General features: G+C 32.8%; 1 long non-coding RNA gene across 1 annotated transcript; it reads right to left on the minus strand.

The window, feature by feature from the left end:
* Window positions 1–714: 714 nt before the first annotated feature.
* Window positions 715–1,678, minus strand: LOC145120574 (uncharacterized). The gene is made up of 2 exons (XR_013714243.1): window positions 1,162–1,678; window positions 715–1,022 (listed from the first exon to the last, which is right to left on the minus strand). It is a non-coding gene; the product is annotated as an uncharacterized LOC145120574 (long non-coding RNA).
* Window positions 1,679–11,447: the final 9,769 nt, after the last annotated feature.

An 11,447-nucleotide genomic window follows, 5' to 3' on the forward strand; every position in this document is an offset into this window, starting at 1 on the left:
ATCGATTAGAAAATAAACTATATCCAGTAAGGTCTAGCTCATCCTTTATTATTCTTAACCCTTTGATGAGTCTATTGAATGGTTTTTCAACTTTATATTTGAAAACTTAGGCAAAACTTTCACAATTATGTTTTAACTTGTAAAAATACAATTATAACTATTATTGTTGTTAATAAAGTGTATGTGGCATCTTGTGCGAAATCATAGACATTTCATTAGAAATGAAGTCATACGTCACAATGTCCAGTCCTTAATATAATTATTTTTTCTTCAGTTTAGTAAAAATATCATTAAAATTTTTTATATAAATAAAATTCATATATATCAAATAAGCTATATTATTAGCCTTCAAAAATTCACTTCTTAAAGTTGAAATATATGTATTTTATTTAAACAACAAAGATAACAATGTCTTATATAACAATATACATATTTTTTACTTCTTTATATAACTTTTTTTTTAATGTCTTAGATAACAATATACATATTTTTTACTTTTTTATATAACTTTTTTTAAGTTTTTTTTTTTATGTATTTATATAGTTTTGTTTTATGTTTTTTTATATATTTTAAATATATATATATATATATATATATATATATATATATATATAATTACTGAAATCGTCACTGTCGTTTGTTAAAATTTTGTGTAACTTTTTTTCACCTAGATTATCCCTATAGTTTGTTTTTTTTCGGTTTTAGTCACCGACATAAATGAAAAAGACTATAATACCATTCCATAGTTCTTTATTTCATTAATTTATAATTTATAATTTCCTAATTAAAAAAAATAAACACCAGCACCAACACTACCATTGAACACGACCACCGGTCCAGCACTACTTCTCTCGACCGCCACCAACACTATTGTCGTCGACCGCTGTCGCCATCATCGCCGTCATTCTCCGGTATTCACCACCACCTCCGATATTAAGCTCCAGTACCAAAACCACTCCATCAACTACAATTATCCCAGATGCTAAACCCATAAATCCCTTTCCTCTTCCTCCAACCCAAACCTAAAAAAATATATATAAATAAATAAATAAACTCTGCTCAAAATGGTTCTAGAAATCGATTCACCCATCGTTCCTTTCTAGATTCAGAGAGTTCACGGAAAAATTAGCTAAACATGTCCAAAAACAGTAAGAAACTTACAACTCGTTTTTTAAATCAGATTTGCATTTTCTGGTGGCAGGGTGTATATGGGTGAGAGGAATGACAGAGTACAAAGAAATCAATATTGCCGGTGAAATCGAGGGGAGGAAGACGTTTCCTTCTCCATCATCTTCAGATCCCTCTCCTTCGGACAGATCCACCTCCGAAGAAACGCAACGAATTAGATAGAAATCGATGGAGTAGAGGGAAATCGAGGGAGGAAGACTGAGTACAAAGAAATCGATGGAAAACCCTAAGCAGAACCAACGATGGCGACAATGACGATTTCCGACGAATAGGAACTTGAGAAGATGAAGCTGGTGAGGGGCATATCCACCACGATCTCCGATTTGAAGCCACCACCATCATTGTATAGGTGTTTTAGAAAGCGATCTGGTGGTCGACGGCGACCGGCGGTTCCGGCAGAGATCTGATTGTTCCGCCGACGAATGGTTGTTCCCGTGGTGAGGCTGAGTTCAAGAGCTTCTACGGTTCTTCAACTGATAAGAGGCAGTGGGGAAATAAGGGAAATAAACACCCACAATTTAGTTTTTATAATAATAATAATAATAATAAATGAAAAATAAAATACAATAATAATAATAAAAAATAAGAAATAAAATACAATAATAATTAAAATAATGAGAAATAAAATACAAAATGTAATAGTCTTTTTATCTCTACGAGATACGAAACATAAAATTATGGCAAATCATAGCGACTGTCTGAGTGCGAAAAAAAACTTAGGGACCAAACGCAAAATTTTGACAAAACACATGGACGATTTTAGTAATTTGTTCCTATATATATATATATATATATATATATATATATATATATATATATATATATATATATATATATGTGTGTGTATGTGTGAATTTTTAAGTATTTTTATGTACTTTTATGTATTTTTGGTATATTTTTGGTATATTTATATATTTTTTTAAGTTTTGTATATAAATTTTTACATATTTTTATGTATTTTAAAAATATAAATGTTATTTTACGTAATTATATATATATTTGAAGTACTTTTATGTATTTTGGTATACGTAGAAAAGTCTCATTATTTTGGAAAAATTAAAGATTTAGTTTCATGACCTGGTAAACAATTCAAAATGGACTAAAGTGAAGAAATTTTTCTGTTAATTGGACTTTTCTATTAAAAAAAATAGGACTTAATCGTTAATTTTCTCAAATTAATAAAACCTTTTTGGAGATTTCCCTAATTGTATTAAGAGATCTAGTTCACTAAAACATAATTTTAATCATTACAAAATATGAAGGTGATCATTATAAAAAACGATTTAAGTAAATTATACAGTTTTAATAAATTAACAGAGACATATAATTAGACTGACTGAATTTTAAAACATACATTGTTCCAAAATAATTATTGTTTAACATTACAAGTACTCTATGTTCTAAACATAAATAATAAACTAAACTTCGAGATTGTAGTTCCAACTTGCTTATGTTCAGTTGGTTACTCTTCTTGAAATATCTACAAGCCATTTATAAATATATGATTAAAATTAAGTATCAAGTATTTGAGTGTTATGTGAAAAGTATAAGTTCTATCTAGTAGATACCAGAGTTGCCCACTGTGGGCATTTCCATAATAGGATAATCTTCTCCTAATCATCATGTTCATCCTGATAATGGTTCCTTTCAATCAGGCGAACTAGCATGTCATGTGCTAAAACTTATTCCAATTCTCTCCTATGAGTTGGATGCATGGATTCAAGCATAAGACAAGATATATCGGTTGAATAATCAAAATATCTCAACCATTTAGCATGAGTTTCAATATATATGAAAGGGGTATAGATGGGAAGATGATGCATAGGAATATACAACCTTCCTTAATGCTTGAGAACCATTCTCAACGTTTTATACCAAGAGTTGAAGTTGTTAATGAATAGTCTCCTTGACCTTAAAAGGTCGTGAACAATTTTGATAATTGGTGGGTTTGCACTTTGGGTCATCTAAAATTTTTTAACAAAATTCATTTAATATTTTTAATATTTAATCATCAATAATTAATACCCTTATAGTTTCTATAAAAACATTACTTATCAAAGTTTATGATCCAAGTTGCAAAACAAATAAAATGGTTAGGTGACATTTATCCCATTCATCTGAATCCAACTAGATAGATATCGATTATCAATTATATAGTAGTATATAATTCCTAGTTTTATGGGATCGCTAATAACAAAGTTTAATATACATGTTTGATCACATCTATGCATCGGATCTCTAATGCTTAGGTGACCTTTATTACAATAGATTTTTGATCAAATCATCCAGTTTGAGTAACTTGTGTAATCGGTATATAACTAGGTTATAATATATAATTCCTAGTTTTATGGGATCTCTAATAAAAAAGTTTAATATACATGTTTAATCACATTTATGCATTGGATCTCTATTGCTTAGGTGATCTTTATTACAATAAATTTATGATCAAATCATCCAGTTTGAATAACTTTGTAACGCCCCATTCCCGGTACACATTTAATCTATTAAAGTATTCATTTTTGTTAGGATTAATATCCTTGATGATCGATTAGATTCAAGAACAGGTAAAATAAAAAAAAATTAAAGATTCAAGAATGTCAAATACGTCATGCCTCAAAAAAACTCTATGAGGAATTGCTACTGTAGAGGCGTGATTAGGCTTACAAAGTAAAAGATCAGAGTTATTGAAATTCGATGCATGCATGCAGCTTAAATACTCTAACCCTAGAATTAATAACGAGTGGACATGCCCAACTCGATAATACAAATGTCTAACTAATAAGCCCAATGTCGCAACACTGAATACCCAACAATCTCCCCATTTGCGTTAATTGAGGCCCGAACCCTTCAGCCTTGGATTCGCTTCTGCACATCATACACCTTCGGAATGATAGCAAAAATTGCTTGGCGAATCTCAATGTACCATAGAACCATATCTGAGAAGCACTTGATATCATCTATGTTGTTGCCTTTGAACTTGCTCACATGGTCCAAAATGTACTCAAGGAAGGATGTGGTATAAAGATGCTTATTAGATAGATAGAAGCATCCTTTGCGAAAGTCTGCTCTAGTTCGTTCCCTAGCAGAATAAACCACGAACCAATCTCCACTGTAAATCTTCCCTGGCTTCAACTTTTCAAAATCCTTGGGAGTTTCCTTACGAACAACAGAAGGCTTCTTTCGCAAGACAGCAGCAACCTCAACATCCATCTCTCCAATCTCCTGAATATAGGACTTTATCATGTGCTTGAGATGAGACATGACAGGTGTTGGGTTTTGAGCAATCTAACACTCTTATGGTGTACATGCAACCCTATAAACCTTGGATCTATGTTTCTCTATTATACATGCAAATATTCAATATTCCAAGGTTTCATCCTAACTAGCATAATATGAAGTATATACAATACAAGAATCTAGTGGAATGACATACCTCTTTGTTGTAGCTTGATTCCATGGAGCTTAAGAGCCTAGTGCCCCAAGTCTGACACCTCAAATGGCTCATACAACACCACTAAGCACCAACAACTTGGAATAACTTGAGAGAAAAGTTCTTATGCTCGAAATCGGCCAGCCCTTTCATATAAATCCTAAGGGCCGATTTCTTGAGCTATGGGGTCTTTATATATTGTGGCTATTAGGGTTACACCATGTAACTCATGACTTTCCATATTCCTCATGATCCATGGGTTTTAACCTCCATGGAGTATCCATGGATTACCCCATGGGTTTAGCCCAACATGAAGAACTATGGATCATAAGCCCACATATATAAGAATGAATGATTTACATAATCAATCCCCATATATTTAGTTAGTCTCTTTTGATCACAAAATTAATTCCAAATTAATTCTTGATCAATACTAATTAAATAATATGATTTCATATTAATATATTAGAACTTATAATATATTAATAAATCATAAATATCATTTTCTCACTAAAGTCTATCCAAATTGTTCCGATGCCATGCAATCCAAATGGACCATGCCAAATCGGGTCAAGTACATACCAATTATAGTTATAGACTTAGAAACTAATCCAACAGTCTCCCACTTGGATAAGTCTAATAACTATTATTGCAAGTATGACTCTGCAACCTGACTAGAAATCGTAGCTCTTAAAAGCCGCTGTCGAACTCTGAAGAAATCAATGACACGTCCATTAGATAAGGGATCATATATTCCTCCACTCTAGATATCATATGGACTGAGAGCTGGATTATAATCATTCTCTCTGTTATCTGTTGTTTCCCGATTTCCGATTTATGACGACCGACTAATTTGAACAAATCAAATCAGTCCAGGCTTGGCCAAGCACTTAGGGTGTCATCATTAAATCATCGAGGGGCCCACAGATATCGCTTTTATCCCTCCAAGAGTAAAAGGAATGGATAAACTTCGACCAAAATGCTCGCTTGCACTTACTTATCAAATCACACACAACAATATGTTTCAAGAATATAGGATATTATCGTCTCATTAATCACCCGTGATAAAATCCATGAAGTGATTAGATAAGCGTGGGTTGAATCCAATACTCGAATCTCATTCCAGGAGCACTCATGAACACTGCAGCCATGTCTATAAACAAACTACAAACCCATTCATGACAGTCTTGCCTCAATACCTACTTCCAAAGTATGATCGACTGTGGACGGTTTGAATAACCTAGTTTTTCAGGAAGCCAAAACATGCAAAGTGAAACACAAGAATAATACTAATCCTATATGGCCCGAACCTTTTGAGCCATATTGATTACTCATTATTCATTGTATAATGTTTCGAATAATCAACTTAATACTTGAATTAAAACAATATTCATGCCATGCTCCAAGCATACACACTATGTTTGTCTAAACAATAGTTATGTCATACTCCAAGTATGCACACTATGTTTGTCTATGATTCTTACTTTGCGGAATAGATCAATTGAACATAATTCCAATGATTCTCATTTCACAATCCCAAATCCTTATCATAAATGTAAGAATTCCAAATTCCTGCCATTTACCGAAATCTGTTAGATTCTAAACTGATATGCATTGATCCTCTTGTAATAACTATGCACAAAGTCACAAAGACTTGTCAACAGACATTACAGAGTATTCCAATGGAGATCAATTCCATGGAAACGAAGTCTCAAATTCAAATTACATTCCTTTGAACATCCTTCTTGCATTAAATTTTCTAATCTTACACAGATTTAGTGAATAACTTCCACCTATGAAACATTTCCATATTCCCATTCTGACTATTACTTCTGAATAAGAGTTACCTCTTTTCAGAATATGTAAATATGGTCCTTTCCAAAAATTTACACCATACTTCCAACTATCCATGAGCAACCAATCTTTGGTAAACCTCAGATTGTCCTCGACAATTGCTTAATCATTTTAGTCATATCCAATTCTAGACCTTTCCCCCTCTTAATGCCCTAGGCATTTGGAAAATTTAGAAAGGATAAATATTATAGCACATGTGATCGATCCTATACCCGAAGCATATGGGACACAATTCATGATGTCTCACATAAAGACATGATCCTAGACCAGTCTTCTACTACAATATTTTTTAATTTCCATGTTTTCATAATTCGACTATGAAGAGGGATGCCGTAATCATAATCGAATTTTGAGAACGCAATATATATAGAATTTCTTTATGTTGAACCATTCCAACATAAAATTCATATATATATATATATATATATATATATATATATATATATATATATATATATATATATATATATATATATCCTTGACTAGAGATGATTAAAATCTCAATCTAAGCTTTTAGAATTGAAATGAAGTATAATTTCCTCTCCCTTAATTATAGCAAAACAACTTTTCCCAATTGAAACTTTTGTTTTCTATAATTAACATTGCTAACTTGCAACACTTATCATAATTGATTATGCTCCCACTAGCATAATAATTACTAGCATAACCATTATGCTCCTACTAGCTTTGACATGTACTCAGAAACCAGCTGGACTTCTAGAAATCAATACTTTATTGATTTTCTTACCAAAGTTCAGATTTCTGATACGAGTTGCTTTGATAAGACTTTATCAAGGCTTCTCAAAATCATACACTTTTCCTTAGATAGCTCACATGTGTGTCTAAACAATTATGAAGAGGGATGCCGTAATCATAATGTTTAGACCTTTTGCCATTCTCACAAGTCCATGTTAGTGTGCCGGTTAACCACACACGCTCCACTAACGACTTTGAGAATGCAAATATCACAATTGATATCTACTTAAAATCTACTTAGTGGAAGCATTTCCTCACCATCATTTTCATGAATCGGAGAGAAACCTTATGACACTTATATTTTATGGTGTATGTGTTCCTATCCATGTGAATTTGGCAAACCATAATCATAAGATAAGGTTAGTGACAAATCCAAATTCATATGGACTAAACTTTTTCAACATTAACTCCTTGGCACCTAGCAGCACAAGGGCCTACCATTGCTTCCAAGTAGTTATGCATACAACTGAGAACTCATAGAACTCACAAGCATAGTCAACTTTAACTGGAATGGGCACATAAACAAGAATATGTCAACACGATAGGTTACAAACCTCAAGTCGTGTGCCAGCGATAAACAACACCTTTGATTAGTTCTTGAGACTTTTCAAGATCTTTAAGACTCCCACTGACCTCTTGACATATAAGATTCTCTTGTCAAGAACCATTCCTCGACAAAGCAAATATTCAAGAGTTAGTGCGGATTCTTATCAAGAAAAACACTTCGCACAATTGGTCTTAGTTGGTCTTTGTCTTATCCAAGACATCACAACTTACCAATTTCAAATGTACAAGACTAGAAAACATTTTACTATACATTTGACAAATGTTTTAAACCTTTCTTAAGATCATGTCACTCAGAGTTACAATCTTGGAGTATCACTCTAAGAGTTGTTTTGGAAACGAAGTATGACTCATCTTCTTGATTTAAACTATTTCAACAATTCACGATTCCTCTTCTTAGCCATACAAATGCACTAAGATATCCTTAGAGGATCAATTGTGGCATGGTTTTTCCATAAACATTAAGAAGGTCATAAAACATGATACTAAAGTACTCCCCCATCTTTTCAGATTGAAGAAACTTTTATCTTTCTGCCTAATTTGATTCTTCTCATTCGTTCTGCCGTACATTGAACCTTTTTCCATTGTTTTAGAATTATACTTAAACTTGTAAGCATAACCACGCTTACTAAACTTTAGTAAATCATGACAAATAGTCTTATCGATCTTTGTGGTGCATCTCGACCAACTCACACCCAGTGTACCCGATCCCCTAGTCCTTCACTTGACTCATATATACATGTGAATAAGGGATCAGTCTTAATTTGCCAAAGACGTAAATTCTCATTCATCATACAATACAACTTGCATGATTCCAAGTTTCTGTCCAATTGAAACTTGGGTGATGAGAATCTTTCCTTATTTGGTAAATTATGACACTACCACAAATGAAAGAATCAAATCTATTTTCCAATATTTCTATCAACAAAAACATATAAACAATAATTTTTCATAAACGCCATTGTAAGGAGATATAATAAAATAAAAACACAATTTTATTTATTTATAAAATGCGGAAAAACCTTTTCCTTACAATGCATCTACAAATGAAACTGTGTTGTTATCTATTCCTAAGCAATCTATCATAACTCTTAGACAGTCGCTTAAAATTCTAATCATCGAACCATACGATCGAAATCCATCTTCGCGATCAGAATCATCTTACTCTTCTTTTAAGCTTCCTCTCTGTTTCCGATTCTACAAAACATCAAAATGCGACTTAGTCACATCATGTAATAAGAATCTCCAAATAGAAACTTAATATAGTTAGATAGTGGATTTTACATGAAGCACAGTCAAATTTATTGACTTTTACCATCCTAGTGAACTTTCAGGTAAATAAGGCAGCTTCGCAACCAATGCCCCTTCCTTTGGCAATATAAACATATGGACTCTTTAGTAATGGTACATGGGACTATCTCAGACTAAGCCTTTCTCTTTACCATTTGGTCAACCGAGTTGACTATGGCCGATCCCTTTCCATTGGGAAGAGAAGACTTTTCTGGACTTCCAATGTTTCCATTGTCAATGTCCATGAATGTTTGGGAAGTAGATCTTCCAATTAAATTTGCTCTACCAGTGCTCCAAATCATTGCTGATTCAGCAGCAACAAACAAATAGGTAGGATCATAAAGGGTCATGTCGTGGTCTGTCACATAGTAGTCCTTAATGAACTCACTATATGACTCAGAAAGTGATTGAAGAACCCAATCAACAGTCAATTTCCATGAAATTTCGACAACCAACTCTCCTAGTTTGTCAATATGAGACTTCATCTCTAAGATGTGAGTACATATAGACACTGCTTGCCAATAGGGATTGAGTGACCTTGAACTTTTCAAGAACTTGTGGGTTAGGGAGAATAATTGGCGGAGGTGGAGGAAGTGAAGTATGATTTCCAGTCCCATTAATGCACAACGAAGGGATTAATCTTTCACTATGATTGCCATTTGGGATATCATCTTCATTAGGAAAGCTTTATCCAAAAGGATAAGGAAGACCATAGTTGTCATAAGAAGACATCTATGATGGAGAAATTCAATTTTAGTTGATTTAAGTCCTTAATATAACACCCAATATGAAATATTAAGGCTAGGACCCAACACAATATTTTATAACTTGGAAGAGGGATGTCGTAATCCAAGCTACAAAATATTTGAAGGTAGGTAAATGACGATTTACCAATTTCCACCATGAAAAACGAAAAGAAATTTTAGGTCTTAAATGGATTGAAACTCCTAAATCTTTTGAGATTCATTGAACTCTTCAATGACATGTTTAAATCTCGATTGTGCCCTTCAAGTTTGTGACTGGGATGCCAAGGATCACAAACAAGGAGTGAATAACCATGCAAATTAACTTGGTACACTTAATGTTACAACCACCTAATCAATGTGCCGGTTAACCACACACGCTCCATTGATCTATGATTAACATCAAGCTACCCTTTGCCACACATTGTCAGTCTCAGATTAGTGTGTCGGTTAACCACACACGCTCCACTAACGACTTAACAAGGTGCAAAGTGCAATTTCATGGGTTAGAACCAAATTCACATTTTCCTAAGTAACTAAGATTGGGAATTTATAAGTATTTAGTTACTTAGTATTTATCATTATGCTTTTAATGAAGGGAGAATTAATGTCCTGTCCTACCCGTTCGGCTAACGACCCTCCACCAGTCAAGGAAGCAGTGGGTGAGAGTGGACACCCATTAAACTGCCATTTTATAGGCAGTAACCTTATACCCCCTTATAGACCGGCTTCGTGACTGAGGCCTACTAACAGTAAGACTGACTTACTCTTATACATATATATAAATATTAAACTTATAATATTATAATATTATATGGGTTAAATTTTAAACTATTAAAATTCTAAGGGTTTAACTTGGAATTAAAGTAGTCATGGGGGGAAACTTTACAAATTCCAAAATATGAGGGCAAGTTTTGAACAATTCAAAAACAGTTGGAATCCATAACATATGAGTTTAATATGGCTTTTAATGGCAAAAATCTTGAAAATCCATAACGTGAGGACAAGTTATGGACCTCATAAAACAATTTATGGGAAACGACTCTTCAATTGCATAACTTATGACTTTTAAAGACTTATTAACAAGAAAGACTTTTAGTTTTCCATAACTTGAGGACAAGTTATGGAATCCATTAAAGGTCATTTAGGGGCTGTTTGGTAGGATCTGAATTTTTAAGATCTGAATTTTTAAGAGATCTGAATTTCTAAGAGGGTCTGAAGTTTTAAGAGCTGAATGTTTAACATGCTGTTTGGTTGGGACCTCTGAATTGCTGTGCTGAATTATTAAAATGACCATTTTACCCTTCTGTTTTATTTTTTATTGAATTCAAGTGTTTGTTTATAAAATAACCTAATCAATTTATTAAATAAGTATAAAAAATATATGAACACTTTCAGCAACCATTTAAACAACACAAATGCATATTTTCAACAACAATTTCAACAAAAAAAATACACAATTCAACAACAATTTCAACAAAAAAAAGGCACAATTCAGCAACAATTCCAACAAAAAAATTTACAATTCAGCAACAATTTCAATAAAAAAAATGCACAATTCAGCAAAACTGATGCATATTTCATGATAAACAGCAAGAACATATATGATTTCAGCATAACAT

Source organism: Lactuca virosa, chromosome 6 (genome assembly GCF_052849685.1).
Source record: "Lactuca virosa cultivar CGN04683 chromosome 6, Lactuca_virosa_CGN04683_v6, whole genome shotgun sequence".
Classification (NCBI taxonomy): domain Eukaryota; kingdom Viridiplantae; phylum Streptophyta; class Magnoliopsida; order Asterales; family Asteraceae; genus Lactuca; species Lactuca virosa.